General features: G+C 38.9%; 1 long non-coding RNA gene across 6 annotated transcripts in view; it reads left to right on the forward strand.

The window, feature by feature from the left end:
- The window catches only part of LOC137850608 (uncharacterized), a 187243-nt gene that overhangs the window by 26582 nt on the left and 146710 nt on the right, over positions 1 to 13951 (forward strand). For 4 of the 6 annotated variants that reach the window (XR_011092665.1, XR_011092664.1, XR_011092666.1 and 1 more), the window contains 2 exons: positions 1099 to 1140; positions 1762 to 1921. This is a non-coding gene — a long non-coding RNA (uncharacterized lncRNA). Of the gene's footprint in view, positions 1 to 1098; positions 1141 to 1545; positions 1678 to 1761; positions 1922 to 13951 lie in introns of those variants that run through there. The other 2 variants (XR_011092668.1, XR_011092667.1) reach the window with 2 other exon arrangements.

Here is a 13951-nt window from a genome sequence, read left to right on the forward strand (position 1 = left end):
CCAGAGGTCTTTCTCAAACCCAGCCATTCTGCCATTCTGTGATTCTGTGCCCTTTTTTTTTTTTTTACTCTTTCACCTTTCTTTTGGTAGCACATCACCTTTTTAATAATTTAACTTGATTATTTAACTGACATTGGAAAAATTTGATTTTGTTCTTTTGTTCTTTCTCTCCTGTGAGTTGTGTAAGCAGGTGGCTACTAGCTAAAATGGTAGTTTTGGGATATCATTGCTGTTAAAATGTCTTGCTGTCTTGTCTGAGAGGACTGCTGGGGTAGTTCATTTAATTTCTAGTGGCCTGTAATAACAAAGTAGTTTGCAGTGACCTTATTTTTTTTTTTTCCTGCAAGGAGTGAAGTTCATGTGTGTGTCCATCTGTGTTCTGTTCTGAACTAGCTATAAACCAAGGTTTTCTCTGAAGCCAGTAGGGAGAAATAGGTACCTCTATCACAGTTAACTCATCCAGAGATCTCAGTCCGTTAACTTTCAGGGCAGAGTAAGCACATAGGTTAGATGACATGCCGGTCTGCCTGTAGTTAGGAGAGATGAATTCACCTTTAGGCTTCTGTATGGTCCATCTTGCCTCCTTTTTTTTCCTTTTTTTTTTTTTTTTCTCCCCAGAGTGGCTCTGATCTCTTCAAAGATTTCTGTTTTCATTAGTGTGAATATTACAAGGTAATATAATAATATAGGAGGCAACGTATTACACATTTGGCTTGTGTGAAGTCCTGCTGTTTTGAGAGGTAGATGAAGTTTCTCTGAAGCCAACAGAATAACATATGTGAACACCAATTCATCTTAGCTTTGACAGATTCGTTTCTGGATTCTTTCCAAACCCCTGCCCTGAAACAGGAGGCTAAGGGACAGCTGTGCCCCAGTCTTATATTTCCTTTGTATAGAAAGGGCAGACATCCTTCCAGCTGGCTGAAGATCTCATGCTCTGATTTAACTGCTGTTTATTTCATAGAGTGAGGTTGCTCTGCATAACTCAGTAAACACATACCTGTCTTGTGCACCATCCATCAAATACGTTACACTGCAGACTCAGTAACAGGCAGGAGCCCTTAAAAATGATCTGTAATGATGTGTGTTTAATTTCAGCATGTTCCTTCTCCTTGACCATACAGCTTGAAGCTTTCCCAGGTGAGTGGCACTGAAAGGTATTCCTTTTCCACTTGTCTCTAGTCTGGCTACATCTGTAGTGGTAAATAAAATAGGCCTTAGAAACTTAACCTCATATGGCTAAACTGTCTTCCTGCCATTCCCAATCCTCAAAAGTGGTGTTGCCTGTGCTGTCAGTGGGGACCATTGATCCTCCGGCTTCTGCTGTTCCTGAAACTGTTGCTGGGCATTGTCAGGGAAACTGCATGCTGTCATGAAGGCGCACTGGCAGCTAAACAGTTGGGCTATTGTGTGCCAGGGCTGAAGCCTGTGTCCTTGCTCTGTTTATAATTTTTCTAGTGTGCAAAGCCTCTGCATTAGCAGGTACCTGGGGCCAGGCTGAGGACAGGCTGGGCTGTGGGCCCAGCTGGGTGGAGGCTGTGGGGAGCTGGAGCTCAGCCTAGCTGCAGCCTCAGTGGCACTAAGGCACAGGATTTAAAGAGGGTACCTGGTCTCCCTAATTTCTGAGAAGAGCTGCTCTTCTGTGAAGATGGACAGAGCTGTACAGCCTCTGTGCTAGTACTAGCCTAATCAGAGTTACATCTCTTTGTTGCAGGGGAGTTGTAGTTGTTTGTTTTTCACTTTCATTAAATTTCATTTCAGATTTATTCCTGGGCTCCTTCTGGAGGAGAGGTGAGCAGAGCCATGCTCTCCACCAGCCCTGCTGCTGTTTGCCAGAGCCACCCTCACAGTGACGTTGCTTCTAGAGAGGTCTGCTGGCGTTGGCTAACCACCAACTTTTCCACATCCCTCTACTGAAAATGTGAGTTCAAAGTGTTAGTTTGTAATCATAGCTGATGATTATGTAAGAGAGAATGGTAAAAATAATGATTTACTCTTTATCATTATAAGTAAAAATAATTTTTTGATCTGCTCCCCTGCCTACATGTATTTCCTGCACTGTTTTTCTTCATGTGTTCCCCACTGCCACCAGGTTTAGAGGCAATGGTTCCCTTTCACGTACATGTTCCAGACCTCTTCTTATATTGTTCAACCCCTTTACTTGCAGAGACTGGGACTCTTAGTTGCCTACTGCAGTACAATCTCTTTGCTTTATGTTGTTTCACTGTTTCTTGCTCATTCCCGGATGTTTTTTTGAGCTTCTAAATCAAAGAACACAAACCTATTTACTGCATAATATGCACTAATCATTTCATAACTGCAAAATGGCCTGTTTTGTTGCACATAATTATTGAGATACATGTTATGGAGTGAGAACAACTATTGATTTTTAGCATCATACGTTAAGAACAGCTTTGCCTAGTTTATCAGATAACGGTTCTGTAATTGGAAGCATTTAGATGTATGTATGTAAATGTGCAATACTGAAAACAAATAAATAAGATACTAACAATATTATATTGACTTAAGCATGTCCGCTTCATCATTTTTTTTGTCTCTGAGCATCTTAGTTAATGGTTTGCCTTAGATGTGCCTTCATTGCATGGAGGCAATAGTGCATGAACCACAGAGGGCCTGTTTTATATTTATGTGTATCATATAGGAATCATCCGTAATTCAGGTTTAACGTGCTGGGGTAAATACCTTTCTTCTTTTTGCTAAAAGTTTCTCTAATGCTTGTGCTATATGAATTTTCATGCTATCTACGTTTTACTTGATATTCTTGATTTACCTGGCCTTATTGTGCTGTGTTTATGTTATCAATGAGTTTAAAATTTGGCTCTACTATTTCCCTTTCTCTTCATGTATACTTCTGAAGAGGTCTTTGTAGCCTTTCATACACATTGATGCCTGCTATTCATTTGCATTCCATTTCTTATTGTGTTCTGCTGCCTTGTCTTTGCATCTGCTGCTAGTTTCAACTTCACAACCTATTTATTTTTTGCTGTTTTGCACTGCACTGGTGTCACATACATGCAAAATCTCTGAGTCACTGCTTACTTTCTTAATATGGGAGTTTTTTTGTTTGTTTGTTTGTTTTTAATTGTCTGCAGACCTTTGCATAATGACTTGTCAGAATTTTTGCATGCAAGCCCACGTAAAAGCCATTTCATTATTTAATATATATATACATTTTCACAGTAGCCACAGATCTTTGGGACTTGTTCACTTCTGCTTTGTGTTGGTATACCTTCCTTTGTCTGATTTTCAGTAAATTTTCATGGTTTCCTTGTCCTGCCTTCTGAAATATTTTTGTGACTTAATTTTTGCTTATACTGTGTTTGGATGTGAGCTTGTTCACTAGCCATGCACATCTTTAGCTCTCTGTAGAGTTAATGGGCTCTCTAAGCATTTTCATTTGAGTGCCTGGATTTTTGTCCTGTCATTATTCTATCACAAATTAGTTCAGCCTGTATAGTTTGGTAACTGCATGAATCAGTCATCTTTGTATCATTTGCCAAAGCTCTGACCCATTGTTCTGCAGGTTCTTGACTGGTGGAAAAAGCAGCCTTTCATGTAACAGGATTTTTTAATGAATTAAAATACTCAGGGGCATTAAGAATTCTCTCTGTCTGCAGCTGACATAGTAGGATGTCACTGAAGTGTAAGACACCCTTTGCCCGTAACAAAAGTCTGCTCCAATTGTTTCTTGTTTTCTAGAGCCACATTGCATTCTGTTGTTTTCTTTCTGTGGCTGTGTAATTCTCTGTGTTTTCCTTTTAAATGCTCACCTGCTCAGACACTGGGTTATATTTTCCCTTAGTTTATGAGTTTTGTTGGCTCTAAGATCACATTGAATTTTTATCCTGTTATTGTGCATATGAACACAAGCAAAGATATTCAGAACAGGCCCACATCCATGTTTAATTCCATCCTTCCCAAGTAAGGTTTTGAGCATCTTGTGTTTGGGAAGAGCTCTACAACATTTTTCTGACAACGTTAGCATCACCTTTCTGTCCCCTTCATCTCTTCACTCTGTGTCTGACCTTTAGTCACTTGTTCCTTTTCCCCCGGCTCTGTTCTTGGTCTCTCACACTTTTGTGTCCTGGTGTCTTTGCACAGTCAGCTCCATGTCCACACGCTTCATCAAATCTGTCTCACCTATCCCTTAGGGCATCTTTTCAGTGGTTTGCAGGTTTACTGCTTTTAGCGTCCTCTTTGGTACTCATTTTGACACCACTTCTTGCTACATCTATTTGCTGGTCCTATCTTTTATTCTTTCTTTATGTGGGAGTCGGGTAGATTCTTGTTCCTTACTTAGTATCTAGCACACCTGATGGGAAGCTCATCAGAAAATCATACAATTATACAACTGTTTTGCTTGGAAAAGACCCTTAAGATCTTTAAGTCCAACCATAATGTGACAAGGAAGGTGTTGCTTTCTCCCTCAAAAATCTGGCTATATTAAAACAACAGTTTTAATCATTGAGCCCTAGTTAATGCATAATTGGACAATTCCCCCAACAGTACAAGGCTTACAGCACACTGTTTTGAATGTATATTTGCAAAGTGTGTTTTCCAGATACTAAGGGCATTACTTTTCCCATTTGCAGTTTCTACTCCAAAACATGGAGCTTTCAGCTGGATCACCAGTTTCAATACCAGGAAAACAAACAAAAAGATCCACCAAAAACTTATATTTCCCCTAGTCTTTCAAAAATACCTGACTGATAGTAAACCAGGTAGATTTAGAAGACCACCAGAAAAAAAAAAAAAAGCAACAACAAGCAAACAAACAAACAAACAAAAAACAGGTTGACCCAGTATCAAAAGCCAAAACTTAGTGATCAAGCTTTAAAATAAAACAGAGCAAAATCTTGCAGAACAATGAATAAGATAATTGTAATAATAATTGTAATAACAATTGATTTTACTAAACATATTAAATAAAAATATGAGCTTATTGGGTATACGAAATGTATAGGCTCTGTTTCTTTAGCTGGGGTTTAAATGAGGAAAAGGAAGTTGCATGGGTGAATAGCTTCACTCAAATCCACTGAATCAGTATGCAAGGGAAAAAAAAAAAGTAATATCACCAAAACAAATCAAAGGAATGAATAAAAGCTTCAAGAGAATTTTGTTTTGAATCTCTTTATTTAGGATACATAAATTTGTTCCAGATAAGATCAATGTAATTAATAGCTGCAAATCTTAACAACTCAAAATGTATTTGGGTGTAGATGTAGATTACAGCAGTTTATGTCTTATTTGCAAAAGGCCAAAAGGCTACAAAAACTACAGCACTTTTGTGATATCTGTCAGGACACCTTTGGGTAAAACCAACAACAAAACTTACTACTAAATATAATGTTATTCTGACCATTTTTATTTCCAATCTGTGCACTAAAGGGATAACCATTAAACTTGAACACCTCAGTGTTTAACCTTTAGTGTAATGATGTCTTCAATGCCTTCCTACCACCATTTCTATGTACCTTGTCAGACGATTTCCGTTTCGGAGCCTGCCTCCACCATTCCTAAGTTCTCTGTGCTTATTTGTGTAGCTTCATTATAATTACAGACCAGGTCCAGAGGCTGTTTCCCAAATGCAATAAGCTGTTCGGTTCTAAGATGACCATTTTGTTTGGTGACAGTACAGCACAAACCTTAAAAAGAGTACAAATTGAGACTAGGTGCACTCTATATGAAATAGTGAGAACTTTTTCTGAGCATTGACTATGACTGAGAAATCTCAGATAAAAGGTGCTATCTAAAACAAATACAATCTTGAAACCTTGTCCTCTGCACTATTCCCTCTGTTCTGTTCCCCTTGAACTGTTCTTCAAAGCAGAACAGTTTACCTCTTAGATAATTAATCTACTGTGATACTGAGTATCCAGGTTTAAAATAGTGTTCAGGCTTTAGAAGTTAATTCCAGATTTGCAGGATAGTTTACTGTCTTTGAGATCTTTGATATAAACAAACTCCCTTGTATGAGATGATATTAACAGCAACTGTTTAGGGATTTGATACTGTCAACATAATAAAACAACGACAAAAAACACAACATACTTTTTGAGGCAAATAGCCTAAGCTACTTGCAGATATTCAATGACAAATAAAGACTTTAAATTTGGACCTTGTAGAAGGCTTAAGGATAAATGGTCTGAAGGTGGACTTCTGGTTGTTTTTAAAATTTTGGGGGGTTATTTTTATTTGTTTGTTTTTCCCCTTTTGTCCCATCTTACCTTCAATGTATTTGACAGGGACAATGCTACAGAAGCTTTTTGAGGGAAGAGGTTTATTGCATCAGGCAGAGGTGGTTTTTTTTTTTTTTTTTTTTTTTTTTTTTTGGTGGGAAAAATGCACTCAGAGTAAAGTATGTGACAGATTGCCAAAACTCATTTGTGCATTTGGCCCTGGCTTGTTTTGATTTTCCAAACTAGGCGTGTATGGTAGCATGATGACAGCAACACTTTCACAGGAGCAAATAATGGAAATAACATTGCTGCATTTCACAGCTCATCTCCCCTGAGTTTTTAAATTGAGCAGAATCAATTTCTACTGATTCTTGGTTTTTCCCCTTTGTGTCACAGTTCAGATGGGTTCCTGGTGCTCTTCTAGAACAGGAATACAAGGCCAGGTCTGTGCTAGTCCCGTAAACACTGATGAAGCTCTGACACTTGCTCTCAATAATACATAATTGTGATCACATTCTTGTTTGACTGATGGCTTCTAGCATGCTTCTAGGCATGGACTGGGGAGGACTGTGAGCCGAGGACCCTACTCAGTATGGATGAGGACACACAGATGTGCGTGTGGGAGTGAAAACCTTAGCCATATGACGGTGGGTTACATCGCACCACTTGCCATCTCAGTGGCAGAGGCTGAGCTCTTAGCCATGTTGGTTGCCTATAGAGGTGCAATCTAAACAGATCAGCTCACTAAGCCAGGCAGGGGAGCATTCTTGGTGCCACACTGGCTTCCATGGAGTTATACTAGAAATGACGCTATTTTGTTGTGTTTCAGTAGTGACGTGGATGTGGGTTTTCTACTTTTCTGCTGTTAAACTGTGTGCATTTTGACGGATCTTCTGAAACTATCAAAGGAAAGAGGCCAGGAGCTTTTTAAACAGTGCATGTCCTACATACTTCAACTTTTATTTATTTATTTATTTATTTATTCCATTTACTCCTCCAGTGTTCAATGGAATGTTCTGGGCTTGGCTGCATCTGTGGCTTTTTTTCTTTTCAAACACTTCAAGACATCACAGCACAGGGTCTGATAACCTGAACCAGGGAAGATGCACTTTGGGACAGAACTAACAAATCTTGAAAAAGCAAAAAGTTGATGAATTTGTAAAGACAGCTAAGATTTAAAAATGTAAATATATTATTCTCTTGCACACCCTCTCCACCCCCAAAGTAATTAGGTTCAAAAAAGGTTCTTGAGAAAATACGACTGGTGACTGATTGTTGTTAAAAATCCTTGGTAAGACATCATATGGTACATCGTAACAAAGCTGTGCCAGATATTTTAAGCTGGGTTTTTGTGCTGAGAGGTCACAGACAGTACAAGTTGCTGATATGTTGCCAGTGCTCTCCACCTGCCTGGGCTGGCAGGAACGAGAGGGCACAGACCTTTCACAAGCAGCTTCCTAGTGGTCAGCAGAAAAACATGGATTTGACAGCAGTGCTGGTCGGCCAGGTTTCCAAGGCTAGTATCTACACTGTCACTTCTGCTGTGCTGACAGCCACTGAGCACAAGCCTGTGGAATTTGCCAGAGAGCACCTTGTCTTCTCATCCAGGCTCACTGCGTGATTTCTCTATTACCTGTGACACCAGTCTTGCATGTTATGTTTGCTCTGTGTGCTTTACAAAGTCAATCTGATAATTGCTTCTGGAAAACAACAACTTTCTCTGCTCTCTGAGCTTGCTTCCCACCTGCCTTGTGTTTGCTCCTAGGCTGTACTTCTTACAGACTTTCCTTGTCCCGCAACAAAACTGCTATCTGCAGGTCTCATAACCCTCCGGCTCTCATCTAAATCACGTTCTGCCTTCATGTCTCTTCTTTTCCTGCTCATTGAGCACAGGGTGGGAAAGTTTTAAGAGTAGAAAAACTGGCACTACATTTGTAACAAACACAAAGCATGGATCAGGGATGTCCATCCACTTCCACTTAGGCAGGCAGGAGAAAGGAAGGTGCAGAACAAACTTTTATTTCTCATCATATTCAGCTAAGAAGAACTGTCCCTTTCAATCCTTTCCAAAGATAGGTGGTAATTAAAGGCTGTAATGTGAACTGTCAACACCTGAGAGAATACAGAATGTAAAGGAAGTGGAAGGCGAGCAGGAAAAGAAGAGCAGCTTGTAGTTTATTTAAGGATTAATGCAAGTGGAAGAAAGGGGGCATCGAAAAAGAGAAGGAAGGAAAAAAATATTCTGAAGAATAATCTTTCAGAAACAGCTACTGGGGTAAAAATCCTTCTAGGATTTGCTCTGACTATTCTAACAATAATGTATGTTTGAAGGTGACAGGACTTGTGCAGTTTGAAGAGGTTTCTTAAGATTTTACAATAGATTTTGAAAACTTTTTTTAAAGAGATAGTCCAGAACAATAGGTAAAGTACTAAGTATAAATTATATTTCCAAGTTACCAAGTTTTATTTATTTATTTATTTATTTATTTATTTATTTATTTATTAACTTCCAAAGTTTTTAAAGGTTTTGAATCAGATCTTCAGTCTGTTGCTGTGGTAGAGCTTTTTTGAAATCTGGCTGTAAACCAACGTGGAAAAAGAGGGCTGGAAGTAGGAAGGCTCTAGATCTACATAAAACTTTAATGGCCTGTTGTAATTTTCATGGAAAATCTGACACTTGTTCTGACTCCTTGATCGCCCTAGAATGACTCTTGGCCCACACTTATAAAATAGCAGAAAAATCACCAAGTAGGAAATTAACAACCTTGTATATTACACACAGATGTATCTTCTGGTTAATCTCCTCTCTAGTTTACTTGCTGTTATGTAGGACAAATGTTCCTTGTCCAAAAAGTAATTTTAAAACCATAAGGAGAGTTGTGTATTTATAATAGTCTGCAGAAGCACAGGAAGGGCTTATTGTTTTTAGAAAGAGGCAGCAGCAAATAAAGATATCACAGACATAAAAATAATCTTATGCAAGATGGCATACAAAGTAAATAGCCAGAATACATTGTTTTTAGGGCATACATAGTCAAATTACATCATGCACGTGAGTCCCCTCTTCCCCACTTGAAATCAAAGCAAAACTTGCAGACACTGGAGTATGAGAACTAGTTTTTGTGGGCCTGATTCAACTCTACTGGGTGAGAATAGACCTGGTTTTCTGCTTTCACTCTAGATTCTTATGCTATTACATTTCTATGAGTGCAACTTTCCTCCTTGACACCTAGTATCAAGCAGAAAGTTGAGTAGCTTCCATAACAGAAAAATCCCCAAATCTCTGGTGGGTCAGTCAGAGCAGTCATAACCTATAAATACAACCAGCTGTACACATGACGTGTATTTTCAGTTCCTGATTCAGTGTGGGAAATTCCTCCAAACTCACTGGAGATCAGTAAGTGGGTCCAGCTCACTCTTACTAGGTTCTGTATGAAGCCAGGGTTTGATGATGCTTAATTCTAGTAAGAATAGCAATGCATAGGTGTAGGGCAGTACAGAGATGCAAGCTTTCCCTGTCACTTGAAGTTACTGCTTTTTCCTTTACTGAAAACATAGTTAAACCCCCTTATGTAGGGGTTCTAGCACAATGCAGTCATAGAAAGGAAAATCTCTGACTGGCAAGGGTCTAGGGTACTGATTTTCAACCTTAATCAGTCAGCAGGAAAAAATCCTGGTAAGGAGCAGATCTCTGGATCATAATCTGATTAGGTTTCCTTAATCATTGTTAGGCCCCTGTAGACCAGGGATAGTACCACAAGTCAACAGGGGAAAATAACTTCAGTAGGGCCACTGCTTCTCTGGATTTTTGTAACCTTTTCCACAGAGCATCAATCAGTCCACCAGATCCTCTCCTCTCATCCCTTACAAGACAGTAATGAAGCACATTTGAAATAAAGCAGGGTCAAGCTGCATCACAAAAAATGCTTTTTTAAAGATTATTTTTATCACCAAATTGACTTGTCTTCACTAGAGAAGGACACAGACACATAAGTAAATTGATACTTGTACATCCCCACGAAATTCATTTCCGTTACAATATATTATTGACAGTGTACAAACGAAATTTCCCATTGGCTTCACAGTGGGTTTGTGATGGTGTCAAGTCATTCCTTTTGAAACATTAAGAACATAAGTGCAACAGAAGTAAAGTACAAGAAGGGCCTGATTTTTATTTTTTTATTTATTTATTTTTTTTGCTGTGGATTGTTACATTTGGATCAAAGTATGTAGTTATTAAGGGAGAAGGTGTTAGTTGAAAAAGATGTGGTCCCTGTTTGGTCAAGCATAGTCAGAGAGAAAACCTGATGATAGGAATATGGTTTCCTGTGCTTTGCATTAAGGAATTTACATTTGTCAAATCATTTGTCAAAAAATGCAGAAAATTTATTAGGCTCTAAAGTAAACTACAGCATTGTAGCTTAGTTTTCTCTGTGGTTAAAAGCTCTGTCTTGTTTGGCAATGTAATCCCTTAACCACCAGGGCAGTCTTTTAAAGCAACCCTTTGTAAAAGTGTAAAAAATGGTTTCAACGTAAAGTTGTCTTTGTAGTATATTTTGAGCTGCTGTGGTATCTCAATGGTCATGATGTTCTCTGCTGGTTCATCATAACGTGCATGTGCATTGTTTTGCCTGCCATTTAATGGATCAGTCCATAACAAGGAGACATATGTATTTTCTGAAGCAGCCATAATCCATGAGTTTTGTTGTGTGTGGCACACTGTTCTCAGAGGCACAAAGTTGAAAAGGTTGAAAGTCAATTTCCATGGGAGTTCCCTTGGCTATTTCCCATGTTCCTCAAATAGCATAGTCAGAAAGTCACCAGAATTTTCTGCAAAAGTCCTGGGGCTGAGGGAATGCACAGAGATTTCTTTCATTGTGCTGTCCCTAGAAGAATAATTAGATCAAGTACAAAGGAAAAAAAAATCCTGTTTAACAGAGTTCTTTCCTTTATGCCACCATTTTCAAGGTCACATGTGGTTTATGAGAGGTGAAATTGCAATGCAGGGTCACATAAGGCTTATAGACTGCCACATGCACCCTGTAGTTGTGCAGGAGACAGATTTGCAATAAAGTCAGAAGGTTCAGAAAGTTTAGCAGTCGTGCTCACTATCCTGGCACTGCCACAGCTGCTGGTGGGCAGATGCAAGGCAGAGCAAGGAGGGGTAAGACTTGTGATGCCTGATGCTGGGTAAGGAGAAAGCAATGTGACAGCCTGGGAAAGGCAGGGGCAAGTGAGAAGACAGTGACAGTAGCTGTAATGGGAGGAGGAAAGAGATGGAGGAGGACTGAGAAAGAAGTGTAATAATTTGTGTGGGGTGACAGGAAATGAAGCAAGAACAGATGGGAGGATGCAAATGAGAGAGAGAAGGCAGCAGCAGTCAGGCTCAGCCGCAGACAAGTTGAAACCACCATCTATGCTTAACATAATCCTCTGTTTGACTCTTGCTTTGAGAACAGGGATATCTGGAATATGGGTTATGGAATGGTTTGGGGTGTATCTTTCTATGTGGCAATTGACATCTCTTCTGCAGCAGCTGGCTCGAGCCCTCCAGAATGAGCTACGCAGATGGGTGAGAAGTGATGGAACCACTCATCCTCCTCATTCGTCTCGCACCCTTTCTCTGGATCAGCTAGTCAAAGAACTGACATTATGCGAAGGGCTTAAGCAGTTTGCTAGGAAGCAGAAGGGCACTGGAACCATAAATCTAAAAGTCTTGCTAAACAAAATCTGTGGTGATATACATAAAAATCCAAGCTCTACACAGAGCTCTATAAACTGAAATTCTTAATTTCCTCACCTGCTAGAGAAAGCACCTAATACTTCAAAACTTCTGGAGAAAGGATGCCATTATTTATTAAATTCCATACAATAAAGGTCTGATGAACCCTAATGATGTTATCCCACATTACATTCCATACATTTTTTTTTTCAGTAGACAGTGCATAATTTCCATTTCTGTAACATTGTTTTATACAATTCTACTCATGGAGAATTTGCAGATCACTGAAGCTGATTTCAGTAGTCAAAACTGGCTTAATGTGAGAGAAGCATTGATCACATTGTTTTCCTATATTAAAAGGTTATAGTTATTTAATGCCAGTACCAATAGTTACTTAAGTTATAGTGTCTTAAAATACCTCATCCCTGTTCCTCAGACAGCAGTAAGAGAAATACTGTACTTGCTCTAAGCAATTAGACAAAAAAGAGTCTCACCCTGTTTTGAACCTTGAGTTGAAGGACATAAATATTTTGAAAGGAGTTGTTGGCTTACAAATGTGACTCCAGCTGAGACTTTAAACATCAAAGAGACATGTTGATGGAGATCAGTAAGAATTTATAAAGCCATATGACTTGGAACATGTCAGCCAGAGATGAAAAAGAGACTGAAGTCCTGTGATCCTTATTTTCCCTTACTTTCCCATAGTAGGTTGCATTTTCTTGGGGATGCTCAATTGCTATTAAATAAAAAATTGTCCCCTCAAAGTTCATTTTTGTTTTTGTATAATATCAAATTATGCTCAGAGAAAGATGAGTCATTGATAATGTGTTATTTATTTATTTATTTATATTATTATAAGGCTTAGGAAAGATTATTTATCCCTTTTTCAACCATCAACACAATTCCCCAGGTACTACAGTTATTAGGCACTGGAAAAGCCCTTATTGGGACAACAGGGTCATGTAGAACAAACCAGCATGAGTCTTCTGCAGCTAAATTTCAGTGTGCTACATTAGAGGTTCTAGAGAAAGTCTGGTACATTATTTCTCTTGCTGAGGAAGAGTGGTGGGAGGTAAGGTGTGTGCAAACAGCAGTTTTATGAGGAGTCACAACTCAGCCTGAACAGTACTAGCAGCAACATGTGCTTGCAGAAAAGGATTTGAGAGGCATTTTTTTGTTTGTTTAGAGTAGAAAATCTTGATTTCCCCCTCCCCCTTTTTCCCTCCCCTCACTTCCCTCCCATCTCTATCCAGTGTTTATTTCCCAATTTGTATAATTATATGTTACTTCTTACTGGCAAAAAAGCAAGTGTAGAAAGCCACCACATCATATTCTGATATCATCCTTTGGTGCCTGTATGAAGGGAAAAACAGCAGAAAATTAAACTTCTCTTTTCCGTCACATACAGTTCGTTTTGCCTGTAATTAAAGTTAGCAGTGAGTGGTTCTATAACTCACTTGCAGCCTTTTGAGTCGATTATTCTTTCACAATAATTGACAATAGAGCTTGTACTCCTATTTCTAGGAAAGGATTGTATCCTTTTATCTTTTGCTTTAAACAGGCACAGAACTGAACTGTTACTGGGGTATGGCTCATGTCTGCAATACAGGCTTTCCAGTGGTGCCAACCTTTTCAAAACATGGAAATGCATCATGCTAGGAAACCTATGGTGAGGCTCAGCCTGATTTCTTCACTAAGGAAATCAGTGTAAGCAACCAAGCTTCTGAACATGCCCACATACCATCTGAGCTTCACAGTTAGCTTTTCAGAGCAATTTTTTTTAAACTTCCTCTTACTCTTTCAGAAGTGAAGGTAACAGTCTTTACAGTGTTTTCAGAGTTCTTGAGCTCTCAGTATGAGATTTCAAAAATTAGCATACAAGCAAAATGTCTTTTAAAAACTAAAGGGATTTTTATCTTTAGAAACTTCTCTGGTCATTTGGGGGGTGTGGGGTGGGAGGGGGACATTCCACTTAAGATTATTTTCAAAATTCTTCTTTTTTTTTTTTCCTTTTTCTTGAAAGACTCAA

The sequence above is a fragment of the Anas acuta genome, chromosome 2 (genome assembly GCF_963932015.1).
Source record: "Anas acuta chromosome 2, bAnaAcu1.1, whole genome shotgun sequence".
NCBI classification, from domain to species: Eukaryota; Metazoa; Chordata; class Aves; order Anseriformes; family Anatidae; genus Anas; species Anas acuta.